Source organism: Eulemur rufifrons, chromosome 3 (genome assembly GCF_041146395.1).
Source record: "Eulemur rufifrons isolate Redbay chromosome 3, OSU_ERuf_1, whole genome shotgun sequence".
Lineage (NCBI taxonomy): Eukaryota > Metazoa > Chordata > Mammalia > Primates > Lemuridae > Eulemur > Eulemur rufifrons.
This window is the reverse complement of record NC_090985.1, coordinates 29,173,203-29,189,064: the sequence shown is the minus strand read 5'-3', so window position 1 is coordinate 29,189,064 and position 15,862 is coordinate 29,173,203. Positions and strand designations below refer to the sequence as shown.

Below are 15,862 nucleotides of genomic sequence, written 5' to 3'. Positions count from 1 at the left end.
CCCCATTATGAAATGGAATGTAAATAAAATAAAGTGCAATATAAGGAAAATGGACCACGAACACATCAGTCTCCCATGGCTCACTGAGCTCATACCTGGGGGAGTACCCTGTTCTTGACATAGCTGCACTGTTAATATACTGAGAGAATGTTTCTGCAGGAAGTCCCATGTTTGTCTTTACGTGTAAATGATGAACAGAGGAGATGTAGGACAAAGAGCATTGGCACTGGATTCATAACTGTAGCTTGGGTGACACCATTTCCAGCTGTGGGATGTCAAGCACATCACATAACTTCACCAAACTTGTTTCTGTCCACAAAATTAGCTAAAAAAAAAAAAATCCCTGCCATGACTTCTGCTTCCAGAAAGATGGAATAGACACACTTTCCTCTACTCTTTGCACTGAGCACAACTCAAAACTCTAGACAGTATAGCAAGAAGAAAGCAGACAGGCTAAGGACACCAAGGCCCAAAGAAAGGCATAGTGGTGAGTTCTCTGCATTTCATTTTGCCTCATATCCCAGGATGGAAGCTGAAGAAGGTCAAGAACAGGGAATGCTAACAGCCGTGGATAAAAATAGCCCTATCAAAAAAGCTTTCTCCATCTAGCCAAAGGATCAGAAAGGGGACAGACTAGGAAGATAGAAAACTTTTAGACAATAGCTGTGTCCTTCAGCCAAACAACCAGAAAACACTGTGGCCCCACCGCCACCCACATCCTCAAAGATCCTGGAAGTCCAGACTTGCACCATTGCCGGGCTGTAAAGAAGCTCTGCTCCCCACTCTGACCTGCCAGCAGAGGTCATGAGCAGGGAGCCAGACTTCCAACACCAGTGGATGCTAAAGAGAAGCCCACCTCCCCAGTCTAAGTGGGGACCATGTGGGGAGCCTGGACCTCCACCCCCTACCCAGCAGTAACAAGGGCATAAGTATGCCCATGGGATTTTTGACACAGGTTCCAAAACAATTCAATGCAGGAAAGGCCAGGCGTGTTGGCTCATGCCTGTAATCCTAGCACTCTGGGAGGCCAAGGCGGGTAGATCATTTGAGCTCAGGAGTTCGAGATTAGCCTGAGCAAGAGTGAGATCCCGTCTCTACTAAAAATACAAAGAAATTAACCAGACAACTAAAAATATACACAGAAAAAATTAGCCGGGCATGGTGGCACATGCCTGTAGTCCCAGCTACTTGGGAGGCTGAGGCAGGAAGATCGCTTGAGCCCAGGTGTTTGAGGTTTCTGTGAGCTAGACTGATGCCACGGCACTCTAGCCCAGGCCACAGAGCAAGTCTCTGTCTAAAAAAAAAAACAAAAAAGGAGGAAAGACAGCCTTTTAAATGAATTGCCCTGAAGCAATTGGACTTCCTTAGTCAAAATAACAACATGCAAACCTCAACTTTAATCTCACACCTTATATAAAAACTCAAAATAGATTATAAACTAAAGTGAAAAATGCAGAACTATGAAGCTTTTAGAAGGAAATGGAAAATATTTTAAATATAGAGCTAAGCAAAGAGTTCTTAGACTTGATACAGAAAGCATGATCCATAAAAGAAATAAGCGATAACCTCTTGCCATTCACAGGAGCACAGTGGCAAAACAAATTTGAATCATCTGACACACATGTTCCCAACAGAGGTTGGACAATACTGCAAACAAGTATCCTTTTTGAAGTATATTTAGTGGCACATATTTTTGTACTTTATGTTTTTTGTTGGTGATTCTGCTGTTTAAGATATCCCCCAAGCATATGGCCGAGTGCTATGTAGTGTCTTCAAGTGCAGTAATGCTGTGATGTGCTTTACAGAGAAAGCATGTGTGTTAGATGCGCTTTGTTCAGCTATGAGTTTTGGTGCTGTTGGCTGAGTTCAATGTTAATGAATCAATAATACATATTAAGTAAGATATCTTTAAACATTAACACACAGAAAACAAGGTTATGTATTGATCAGTTGACAGAGTGTGACCAGAAGCTCACAGGTACCTATATCTGTATTTCCTCTAGGAACGATAGTTCAGTATTTGCTAATTCAGTGTTCATGGTGACTTTATAGAACATACTACTGTGAGTAATAAGAATTGACTATCTGACAAAGGACTAGTACCTAGGATATAAAAAGAACTTTCATCAGGTATAGCAGTGCACACCTATAATCCTAGCTACTTGGGAGACTGAAAAGAGAGTATAGCTTGAGGCCAGGAATTTGAGACCAGCCTGGGCAACATAGAGAGACCCTATCACTAAAAAAATAAAATAATGCTCAAAACTCAATAGCAAAAAAAAAAAAAAAAAGGCAAACACGAAGAGAAATCTAACCAAAGAGGACATACAGAGGGCAAGACCATGAAAGGATGTTCAAATGTCCATACCACCCAAAGCAATATGGAGATGCAGTGCAAGCCCAATCAATATTCTAATGACATTTTTCATAGAAACAGAGGAAAAAAAAAACTCTAAAACACACATGGAACCACAAAAGATCCTAAATAGTTAAAACAATCTTGAGAAAGAAGAATAATCAGCAGAATGAAATGGTAACCTATAGATGAAAGAAAATATTTGCACACCATATATTTGATAAGGGGTTAATACTCAAAATACATAAGGAACTTATACAACTCAATGGCAAAAAATAAAAACCCACATAAAGCAATCTAAAAATGGGCAAAGGACCTGAATAGACATTTTTCCAGAGAAGACATACAAATGACCAATAGGCATGTGAAACGGTGCTCAGTGTCACTGATCATCAGGGAAGTACAGATCAAAATCAAAATGAAATGTTACCTCATACCGGTTAGGACAGTTGTTATGAAAAAGACAATAAATAACAGTGTTGGTGAGAATGTGGAGAAAAGAAACTCCCATACACTGCTGGTAGAAATAAAAGTTTGTACAACCATTATGCAAAATAGCACGACAGTTCCTCAAAAAATTAAAAATAGAATTACCATTTGACCCATCAACCCCTCTGCTGGTATAGACCAAAAGGAAACAAAATCAGCACCTGGTAGAGATACCTGCACTTCCCAGGTTCATTGCAGCACTATTCACAATAGCCAAGATATGGACAACCTAAGTGCCCCTCGATGGATCAATGGGTAAAGAATTGTGGAACTGTACAAGATGGAATGGAATACACATAATGGAATGTCATTCAGCCTTAGAAAAGAAGATACTGCTATTTGTGACAACATGGATGAACCTGGAGAACATTATACTTAAGTGAAATAAGCCAGATACAGAAAGAAAGATACTACATGATCTCATACATGTAACATTAAAAAAAAAGAAGAACAGAGACATACATAAAAACAGAGAATAGAATAATGGTTACCATGGGCAGGGAAGGAGAAGAAATGGGGAAATGTAGGTAAAGGATACAAAATTGCAGTTAGATAGGATGAATAAGTCTCCAGATCTAATGTACAGTAGGAGGATATAGTTAATAATATTATATTATATGCTAAAAATTTGATAAGAGAGATTTTAAGTGTACTTATCACAAAAAAAGTTAAAAAATAAAAAAGGAGATAATGTTGGAAGACAATATATATACTACATTGCTTACTTCTAATAATCATTTCACTCTCTCTCTATATATATCAAAACACCATGTTGTATACTTTAAATATATACAAAAAAATACAGTTAAGAAAAGATGTTCAATAACATTACATGAAATACTATGTAAAACCACAATGAGATACTAATATGCACCAATCAGAATGGCTAAAATAAAAATAGTGAAAACACCAAATACTGGCAATTATGCAGACAAAAAAGGAAAATGGTACAGCCACTCTGGAAAGTGGTAATTTCTTTAAAAACTAAACATGCAACTGTCATACCAAGCAATTGCTCTCCTGGGCATTTATCTCAGAGAAATGAAAATCTACTTATGGTAAAACTTGTGCAAAATGTTTATGGCAGCTTTATCTATAATCACCCAAAACTGAAACAACCCAGATGTTCTTAAGTTAACAGTTAAACAAACTATGAACACTACTCAGCAATAAACAAGAATGAACAATTCATACATACAACAACTTGGATAAATCTCTGGATAATTATGCTGAGCAAAAGAAGCCAATTCCAAAAGGTATGTGACTCTAATTATACAGCATTCTTGAAATAACAAAATTATAAAAATAGCATACAAATTAGTTGCCAAGGGTTGAGGGGATGGGAGTGGGAGGGAAGTAGGTGTGGCTATCAAACAGCAAGAGAAAGGATCCTTGTGGTGATGAGAATATTGTGTATCTGACTGTCTGTATAAATATCCTGGTTGTGATACCATACTATAGTGTTACAGGATACTCCCATTAAGCAAACTGGGTATAGAGAAAGATCCACACCAACTGGCACAAACTCAAATGCCTACAGGGGCCAGGTGAATTACACAAATCAAATTTTAAGAAAACCCTGGGTCTCACCTAATCTATCTTTTCATTTTCCACTTTTGATAGAAACGTGGGTACAGAAACAGTATGCCACAATCGAGAAATCCCAGTGTAAGTGCAATAGCAAATAACCATGACTGCATCTGAGTGAGGGCGGTGGGGCAGAGTAGAAGACCCTGCCTTGTCCACAGAAGCAGCAGCTACACAGCAGCAGCTAGTTACCATGGTCCAGAAACACTGACTGCATACTGCTAGATCTTTCCGTTTTTTCAGAGGACGACATAAATTTAATTTTTAATAAAACATCTTTAAAATGCCAAGTATTGGTTCATAAATCAATGACAATGACAGCAACATCAGCAACAGCAAAAACAATTAGCAGCAGCAACTATGGCCACAACATTATCAATAAAGCATTGTGTCAACAAGATAAAACACATTTGCAGGCTAAATCCACATGGGCCAATAACTGGCAAATTCTGATTGATACAAATGCACAATGTTACTTTTAATGTTTGTTTAATAGAAGACTTATGCATTTCAGTAATTTCATCAGGAAGGAAACGAGCACAAATGTCATCAGCACAACCACCAACTGTCATATTCTAAAGGCTTTGTCCCTGAACATACAATGGGCCAATCACTGCCAGGAGCGATGCATCACTTTCCTAGCCGACTGCACTTGGAGCAGTTGCAGCTACGTGCAAGATTTATTAAGCCTTTCTGTGCCAGGATCTGCCCTAGCAACTTCCGAGTACCTACTCTTGTTTGATCCCCCATAAATCCTCTGTGAAAGAAGCACCATCTCAAGTGTTAACCAACGAACAAATTGAGCCATAGGAGAGATCCAACTACTTATCCACAGCCACAGGGCTATGAAAGGGCGACTGGGATTCTAACTCCAGAGATGAGTGTGTAGTTTTTTCCTGCTACGCCTCATAGGAGTCACATTTTGTTGTATAGCTTAGACCCCTTTTATAACTAATTCCAAAGTGCTCTCTGAATTCTTATTCCTTAAAAAACACTTGATACTACTAAATCTCACTTCAAGGAATCAATTATCTTGAACTTCAGATGCTTCATAGGCATAATTTGAAAGAAATAAGTTTCAATTAGGGTGACCCATTCAGGCTGTGTCCTGATTAAACAGAATGCTTAAATTGCATTAGGAATTCTCTTTTGCCTCATTGGAAGTTTCTGCCAGGTCATAAATCCATAAACCACACATTCATACATGGCATGCATGATATTGCTCAATCCCTACAGGATATCTTTGCACTTTTTATGACTTCTATCTTAAAGATGAGAAAATTAACACCTAGAGATACAGAGATCTGGCCAAGTTCACCTATTCAGTGAGTAACGCAGGGAAATCTCCAAGTACCCTTTAACCATCTTAGAGCCACCTCCTCCTAGTTTGGGGTCATTCAAAGAAGTTACCATGAGGAAGGGAGCATTTATCTTAAGTACTCAGAGAATGAACAAGTGGTAGGAGAAGATGGAGCAATGAGTTCCAGTCAGAATGAAGAGGGAAGCTAAGACCGGGAGGTGCAAAACTTGAGACACTACATTGGTATGTTTAAACAGTCTAAATTTGCACAGGACTCCTTTTGGGAAATATAACAAAAATAATCATCCTCCATTGAATTTCATCTATAAAAGTGGCACCAAACTATGCCCTTTTACATAACATAGTAACCCACCTCCAAGACATAATGAAGATGTATATGTCCCATCTTCAGAACCAGTGAATATGTTAGGCAAAACAGAATAAGGCTACAGATGGAATTAAGGCTGTTAATCATATGGCCTTGAAATGCAGATTATTCTGGATGACCTAGGTATACCCAATGCAATCACAAGGGCCCATATAAGTGAAGAGATGAGGCCAAAAAAAAAAAAAAAAGAGAATAACAGAAATGCAACGTGCGAAAGACTAGAACAGCCATTGCTGGCTTCGAAGCTGGAAGGGGCCACCAGCCACAGGATGCAGGCAGCCTCTTGACACAGAAAAAGACAAGGAAACATTTTCCTCTAGAGACTTCACAAAGTAACACAGCCAGGCCAACATCCTGATTTTAGCCAGTGGGACACATTTCAGACTTCTAACCTCCGGAATCCTAAGATAATAAATTTATGTTGTTTTAAGCCACTAAGGTTGTGGCAATATGTTAGAGTAGTAACAGTAAACTAATGCATACAGGCTTTCAAATTTCTCCCTCATGACAAAACTAACAGGAACAATTATTCTCATGTTAACAATATATAAACTGTGACTCAGAGAGGTCAATTTGCCCATACTGACATAGCTAGTTATTGGGAATTTCAGAGATGAAAACACAGGGTCCTTTGACTAAAACCAAGTTTATTTTAGGAAAAGCAAAGCCAGGTGCTTTAAACTTTGTAAGTTTCCCTCAATTTCCTCATCACGCTTATCACCAGGCGCCCAATCACACTCTCACTCTGATCACTAATTTTCTAATGTTTCCGTTGTTTCATGTATTTCCCTCTGTTTTCTCAAAAGCACCTTAAGAAAAGAAATGCTACCTTTTACTTCTTTTGCATTCTTTAGAGCTGCACTAAGGAAAGAGAAGCATCTAATGAACATCTGTTCTCAGCTGATTATAGAAATATCCATACCGTCAGCTCCTAGAGGATTCAAGCCATGCCCCATTCATCTCTGTATCTCCAGCAAACTTACAACGTGCCAGCATCTTGCATTCAATACATGCCAGATAAATGAATGAATGAATGAATGAATGAAAATTCCACTACCAGAGAGTCTCAATAAACTATGGCCTTATACAATCAAATCCCAATACCTGCAACTCTGTAACTCAGAGTCCACATGCAATTTTTATAAAACTAGAAGTCTTATTCTCTAATAGGAATACAGAGATCTGTGACATTTTGTCATAATCACTTTTACATTAGTATAGTACAAAACATCCACTCTGACCCAGGGACACCTGACATGACCTAAAATACAATTTTCTGTCATGAAAAGGTCAAACACAGATATCCTGGAGTCAGAACACCTACTCCAAGCCAAGTAAGCAAACTTAAGTTAGGAACTTTCCTTATGTGAGCCTCTCTTTCCTCATGGGTGAGGAAACCCACACTTTCAGAATAATCATGAGGCATGAACAGAACGGTTCACAGCAAGCATGGGCTGTGAGTGATGCTTAATCCCATATGTGATCAAAGATAAAATGTCTTTGTTACTGTTACCCAAGACATGGCAATAGTAACATGAGACATCCTCGCACATCCATGATCCCAACCTATGCTCCAACCTCATACCAGGGGTGAAGCTGGGGGAAGGTGTGATGCTCCGGGTGGGGCAAGGTAGTGGTGCCTGTGGCACACAGTGCCTAACACACAATGGCGGACTCAAGATGTAAATGCTCTGCTGTGATATGACTGTGCCCATGGGCCTGGGGAAAAAAAATTTCTCCAAGTTTTCTGAAGCAATTATTGCATTGTGGATAAGGTGAACTCTGAAATTTTGGCTATTACTCATTGTGTGACCTCGAGTAAATCACTAATGTCCTTGTGCTCAAATTCCTCATTATATAAGGGGACAGTAAGTGCTATTACGAGAGATAAATGATGTGAAATATGCAAAGTGCTTATAGTACCTGGCAAGTAGTAAGGCTAAATGGGTGTTTTCTATAATGAGGATGATAAAAATGATGATGATGAAGATGTCTTCATGAAGGTGCCTTAGCACCTGCCATTTCTCTTGTCACATGATAATGGAATTACTCCTGCCTCTTTCTGTTCATCCAGATGTCAAGGTCCCTGTGAACACATGAAGTGTCTTTCCTTGAACCTCAGGGATTCCAAGAAAGCTGAACCCACCGTGACTTCCTGCAAAGGTCACAGGAAAGAATGAGCATGACTATCTCACAACTGGGTCTTGTCTACACAAGACACAGGAACGAACACTGGAAGGACCTTTGGAGTCAGAGAAACATGGGTTCACATTCTCCAGGATCCAAGACTTGCAAAGGCTTAGTTTCCTTATCTTTAGAGTATACACTGAAATATGAATGTGCAGAAGTTTATTTTTAAAGAATAGTTAAAACATTGCACAAGGCAGGGATTCTGTAAATGGTGGCTCCTAGCACAACTCCTCGTAAAGCAAGTTTTCATTTGTATGTTTCTTCATTTGAGACTCAAAACAGCCTCTATGGCCCCCACTTCACAATCGCAAAGCTTAGTTAAGGACATTTGGCAAGTTGGGAGAGGACTCAGGACTTGAGTTGAGCTTCCTTTGGTCTGGTTAGGAGAGGAAACTCTGCTCTCCAAAAGGCTGAGTCGCTTAGAGTCAAAGCTTCCTCTCGAGTGCTTGGCATTGGAGAGTTGCTCAGAGAAACCTCACTGAATAAAGCTGTGTAAAATACTGGTGGTTCTCTCTTTGGCCTTGCTTTAATAGTAGGACACTATAACAGAATTGGAAATAATGCATTCAATGTCTTTCTTTACTTTAAAAAAAAATGGCTCAAGATCTAATGATAGTCAGCTGTAGGAAAACTGCATAAGGATTTATAAATAACTAGAGTGGTGGAAAACTTCTCTTATGGCCAGACATGACAAACATAAACTCGCCTACCTCCATCCTTGTCAAGAATTCTGTTTGCTTACATCTTGGCTAATGAGCTATCACATCATCCCTACCAGTCCCTTCACCATCAGGAAACCTGGATCTGTCTAGAACCCCAGCCTTCTACAGGTGGCTGCAACCTGACAGTGGAAGACACTCTGAAGCTGGGTGCAGCTCTGCCCTTGCGGGAAGCCTGGGAAATCCTGCCAATAGAGAGGCCTTGGGGTTCCAAAAAAATCAGAAAAGACCCAGAAAACAACTGTATGTTTTTACTATGCAGTACACACTTACACACTGATTCATCTGTTCTGACAATATCCACCCACCACTGTATGATGACACTGTAACATGACAACCCATTCTGCTGAATTTTATTAGCCTTAATAACAAATACTGAGATACTTTTTCAAGAAAAGGCCACTCTAATATTTCACCATAACTTGTCTGGCTACTTAAACATGGTCAAAATATAACAATTATAATAACTCATTCAGATTCCAACAATGTTTACTGTGATGACCCAACTCATTTCTCTACCCCCATATCCTTGTTGATCTGGAAGGCTCTATGTGGCTCATGCTATGAATCACCTGCTTAAGATCCATGATCCTTCCTTACAAAGCAGAGCCAGGTTTCCTCAGGAGAAGTATTATACTAAAAATATCCTTTCCCGAGTCCCTTGCAGCTAGGAGAGATCCTATGATCCCCTCTTGGCTAATGAGATAAAAGCACATATTGGCAGGTGGAATAAACAGGAAAGATTTTAAAGGAGAAATCTGTTTCATGACCCTTGGGTTGCCTGTCACTTCTCTGAATTTGTCTTCCAACTTGATATAGAAAATATAATAGTGAACATCAAAGCAGTCTTCTTTCAGCCATGAGTGTAAAAGCCATTTACTAAGAATGGAAGAAGAGAAAGGCAGAAGCCTGAGTGAGTCCTTGGTGTCCTTGGCGAAATGGGTGTGCTGTCTGCTTCTGCATTTCTTGTGGTGTCTCATGATACAGAAGCCACAGTTAGTCAAGGGTCTGATTATTTGAAGCCAAACACAATTCTCACTGATGGAATCAGATCATAAGACCCTCCTGGGCCATATCTTGTGTAGGTGAAAACTCAGAAGAAGTGATATAGTCAGTCTGACTTCCCTCAAGCCCTTTCTTCTGGCAGTGGAAAGCTTAGCTTGCCCTTGCATGAGCCACTGAAATGTACAAATCCAGGTTGGACTTTTGTGTAGAAATGAAGCAGATAGTTTTTGTACACCACAGTTGCAAAAAAGGTTACAAAGGTTACTCAATGGAAGAAAAAGGTTCATCTCATGTGGCTGAACCTGACACACTGGCCTTTCTTCAACAGGGTTTGTGGCCAAAGCCCCAGGGGACAGTAACGTGCTTCTTGCGTAACTTTCTGTGTACATTATCTGCCCAGAAAACTTGAGGGAAGTAAGTGATCAAAATTGCAAATCCCTGTGTCCTCGCCAACTATACCCTGGTGGCACATTCTGCTATTTTTCAACGCCTTGTGTTTGGCACTATGTGGCATTCAACTACCACAACTAGTATTTAATTCTCATGAAAATTCTATAAATTGTATATTATCATTCCCACACACAAGTAAGAAAATAAGGGTCTTCAAAATCTTAAGGTGGTATGACTCCTAAATCAAGTAGGGTATCTATGTAGCATTACCTTCAATTCTTTAAAAGAAAGTGAACATGTCCAGCCACACAATTCATCACCTCTAAAAAGTAGTGATGACAAACAATAAGACCATTGACCATTTTCAGGGAATCTCAAAAGTCCAAAGTTCCTCCTCTTGACACAGAAAATATCTGTGATTGCCCTCAATTACCAGAACCCCAGAAACTCAGAGTAGAAGGAACAGTCAACAGCTATCACACTGATACCTAATGCTGTGTTTCAAGCACTATGCTAACCATCCATAGGACATCTGAGGCAATCATCGAAACTATCCCTCTACGGTGGAAACAACTATAATCTCCATTAAAAAAAAAAAAGAGCTATGATTAAGGTCTGATAAGCCATTTTCCAAGGTCCTGCAACTTGTAAATTGCAGAGCTGAAATTTAAGCACAAGAAATCTGATTTTTTGGTGGGAGCTTTTATCCACTATATAATGTGGTCTATCATGACCAGGAGAGCCAATAAATTAAAAGTCCTGGTTTTATCTACAAGGAAGCTGAAAAGCAACTTACATATAACAATTTATTGAATGCTTACAACTATTCTTTGAGTTAAGTACTATTATATCATTTTACGTAAAAGAAAATTGAGACAAAAAGTAGTTAGATAACTTTCCCAGGATAAGTGGTAGAGTCAGGATTTAAACAACACAGTCAGTCTAACTTCAAAACCCATATTTTATTCTTAGGGCTAGGAGTCCCTGGAGATAATTAACTCCCTTAAATTAAAAACAAACAACTAACTCAAAAAATTTAAGTCACATGGTGAATATCACACCAATTAATGAGATAACTGAGTTGTAGACTCTTAAACATTGGTTCAATCAAATTGTTTTTTAAATTGAACATCCATGGAAGCCCATACACAGTTATTGCATTTTAAGTGGCTTTCCACCTGGCATGCAGTGGTGTGCTGACTATACACACCTTCATGTTCTTTAATGTCAAGTTGGTATCTTGCAATTGGCCTTAGTAGGAGTGTTAATAGCATGGACGTTGACAAATATCGTAAATATATTTTTTCAAGGGCCAGTTTTTAAACACTTACCAGCACCCCACTGCTGCCCCCTTCTTCCACTCCCACCAGCACCCCATTCTTTTACCCAAAGGAAATCTGACACCCAGAGTAAATAAGTGGGGAATCTGGAACAGTTCCAAGAAAATCACTATTGGGTGGGACTCCAACTATTGAGCTTTTAGGAAAAATTATATTTTACTGCTCAGAGAAATCTCACTGAATAAAGCTATTAATTAGATTCCCACAAGCTGGAGCCAATAAGGATCTCTACAAAACGTGTGCCTTCTGTAAAGACTTGGAAGTCTGAACAAGAAGGCCATAACTTCTCCCACTGCCTTCTCTTCTCATTCGTATTAAAACAACACCCAAAAAACCAATGGCAGCACTAACAACCACAGTGATGCTTCTTGTGTCAACTTAAGACTGTCTAACTCCCTGAGCTCTTTTCACACTGTGACAGGGCTCTGCAGAGAGAAGATCCGATACCCTGTTTTGTCTTTTGCAAAACAAGATATCGGATTCCTTCTGGAGTTGATACGGAAATCAAAATCAATGTGACAAGCAAAACTGAGCTTCAGTAAATGGCGGGGGTTATTACTGCTATGGTTACCTTTGCCTATCTACCCCAATAGGTTCGTTAACAAACATCTGTACTCATGGAAGCAGGTCCCTTAAGGTACTCAAATCAGCAACGTAAGTAGCTTAGCTGAAGTTACTAAATAAAAAAAATAGGAGATTGCTGAGCTGCCAGAAAGCTGAAAAGTACCTCCCCATCCCTGTATCTCCTTCAGCTGTTTTTATTCCTACTGGCTGGTGGTGGACCTATCGTTCCTACCTAATGACCATCCCAGATGGGGTACTAGCTTGCATGAGTGGCCACGTGTCAATGTTGCTCTCAGAAAAATTGCCAATCACTCTGTCATCCAGGAAAGTACCATTTTCAGGCAAAATGAAAGTTCCTTCTAGAGAGGCAATATGAAGCAGAGGGTTTCAGTACAAGATGCCCGGCACGCAGCAGCTGTGCAACAGGTGCCAGTCCTCTTCCTTTTAGATTTGAAGGAGCATTTGATTTTCTTCACATTGGTGTGGCTTGATTACATGAGCTTGGGTGAACGCAGGCCTTCGAGCAACTTGCACAGCTTGAAATGTCATGGGTAATTTAAAACCTCAGACCAGAAAATCTGCCGTGCAGTATCACACTGTGACAGGGGTATCTGCACAAAGAATTTTTCTAATTGGCAAGACCAGAACGTGCAACTAGTTCCAAGCAGTCAGAGGTGGGGGCAGGGCTGGAGAGCCAACACAACCCACAGGCCTTTCCTACAGAGGGATCAAAGGCAAGAAATGAAAACACACAACGGGACCCCAGTGTTCTGGCCTTTACCTCAGACACATCAGGTTTTAAAAGCTAAGGTGTGCCGCTCACTGATGGTGCATGACCTTGAGCAATTCATTTTCCTCTCTCAGCACTGATTTTCCTCCTAAAAACTGATCATTGTGGGGAACATATGAGATAATACACACAGAAGTAGGCACCAATTCCTTTTATAACATTTTTAGGTTGCTAATGGGAAGTAGACTCAGAAAGGGGGAATAAGTTTCCTCCAAATTTGCAGAGTCTATGCCAGAACCTAGGACTGCTAATTTCGGCCCATCTTCCAATCCATCTTACCAATATATTTGGACACAATTTAATTTCAGTATATATATTGATATTAAGTGATAAGAAAAGAGCTTATATAAGTAGGTAGATCAGTTATCTTACTGTTGCTTTCATATATTCCATCAATATCAACAATAATCATACAATTTGCAAGGTAAAAAAAGCTGGATAGATGGGTACCACGTGAATTAAATGAGCTTCAGAAGAGAAATCATCTCAAAGCTTGCCTTTGTTTGCTGTCAGGACATAAAGGTGAATACTTTCTATACTGTATTGTGATGTGTGATGAAAAATGGATTCTTTTTGACAATAGCAAGCGTTTGGCACAATGGTCAGACAAAGATGAAGTGCTGAAACACAGTCCAAAACCAAATATTCATCAAAAAAAGCTAATGTCTGTTTGATGGTCCAGTGCTCATATTATCTGCTACAGCTTCATGAAACCCGGTCAATTACAGCGGATGTCTACTGCAACCAATTGGATGAAGTGATGAGGACACTTGCAATTAAGCAGACAAGATTGGTCAATAGAGACAGGCCAATCCTTTTGCAGGACAACGCTCAACCACATGTCACATAAATAACACTGCTCAGACTCCAGAAGCTAGACTTTCTGTCATCCACCGTATTCACCAGACCTTGCCCCTCCTGACTACCACTGCTTCCAGGCTTTGGACCACTTCTTGCAAGGAAAAATACTCAATTCTCAACAAAATGTAGAAAATGCCTTTCAGGATTTCATTGCCACTCGCTCTCCAGGCTTCTTTGCTGCTGGCATAAACAAACTACCTATAAGATGGCAAAACTGTGTTGACAGTTTGGGCACATACTTGGATTCATTGTAGTGCTTCTTGTTTGAGATATAATAAACTACACTTTTGATTCAAAATTGGACATTTCATATTTAATGACTCAATAATATCAGAGTAAGAACAAAAAAGGCAACAGTTCTTACAAGTCAATCTTAGGTACCATTCTAGGTGGTTAACATGCATTGCTATATTCTACCTGGACAATATTCAAAAGGATGGCCATCACCTCCTTCAATAGTCCTATGCTGTGAGGAATCTGAAGTTCAAATCAAAAGGTATTTTACTCATAGAGGTATAGCTTATAAGGAGAAGAATTTGGATGCAAGCTCATGGTTATGAAATTCCAAAAATATCTTTAAAATTGGAGCCAACACATATATAATGGCCACCAACTGAAAGGTCACTGGGATACAGTAATGATCCATAAAAGCATGAAGAGCCCAAACATTAAAAAGTCATACCAGTCATAGTAACTGAATAAGCCATTGCAAACTTTATGTCCACATCTTCAAATTCTTCTGCTTGGTTATGGCCAACTGTAAATTGACCATGGCTGGGGACAAAGACACAGGGGTGAATGCTGGAACAGTCCCTGCCCTTGAAGAGCTTACATGCTAGCAGAGATGAAAGCCCATTTCACAAATAATAGCCATAATCTTAAGAAGTCTCTCAAGCTCGCAAGGATGACATAAAGGGCAAGGTTAACTCAGAGTGAGAAGAGGTTGCCTCCAGGAGGTGGTGGGGGTTGATTCAAGGCAGAAAGTAGTAATTGTAAAGCTAAAAGTCCCTAAAAGACAGTAGAACATACGAAAGAGACTTCGTATTTCAAGAAATAGGGGTGTGAGCTAAGGGTCCAAGGCCAGTGAAGAAAACAGAGTGGCCGGAGCAAAAATTGATCTCTTTGATGTCACCAGTTTTCATCAGGACCTTAGTAACATGCTAGTCTCAGGGAACAAGCCTGGGACTGTGTTCCACTTTTCTATACTCCCAGAGAACCACAGCATGCTTCTTCAGCACTGGAATGCAGGCCTTGATCCAGAGATGATGGAGGTCCTGGTAGGCAGAGATGCTCTGTAATGAAATTTTATGCATGTTGTATATTTCTATGCATGAGTTTACCTGACTTATTCAGGGCTTGACCCATTTTCCAACTCTAAATTAATGCTGATGAAGCTTACACTCCATTTTGGCTCACCCTTAAAGAACGGGTAGGTCTTGGCCAGGCTGGCGAAGAAGGTGTGGCATTTAAGGTAGAGGAACAGCTTGGGAAAATGCAGAGGGCAGGTCCTGGAGAATGTTGTGGGGACACTGGAGAGCTGGGTTTGGCTGGAGTACAGGATGGAGAACCAGGGACCACAGATATCTATTTCTTTCTCAAACATTTACTCTGTTATTTGTTACTATAAAACTAGATGGCTCAAGCTACCCCCTACCAGGGAGTATACATGTAGTGGTTAAGGGCACCAACTATGAAATCAAACAGAGCTTGGTTTGAGTCCCAGATTCATCACCCCCCAGCTGTGTGACCTTTGGAAAGTTACTTAACCTCTCTGAGCTACCATTCCCTCCTTTGTAACATGCAGATAAACCAGTAGACCCATTTAATAAGGTCCAGTGAAGGGGACATCCAAAAAGATTAGCACAGCCCAGAGAAAGTCTTCA

At 39.9% G+C, this 15,862-nt stretch overlaps 1 protein-coding gene across 1 annotated transcript in view; it reads right to left on the bottom strand.

Annotated features, from left to right (window-relative positions):
* The window catches only part of FAM135B (family with sequence similarity 135 member B), a 283,291-nt gene that overhangs the window by 135,541 nt on the left and 131,888 nt on the right, over positions 1-15,862 (bottom strand). The gene's annotated exons all lie outside the window — the stretch shown is intronic.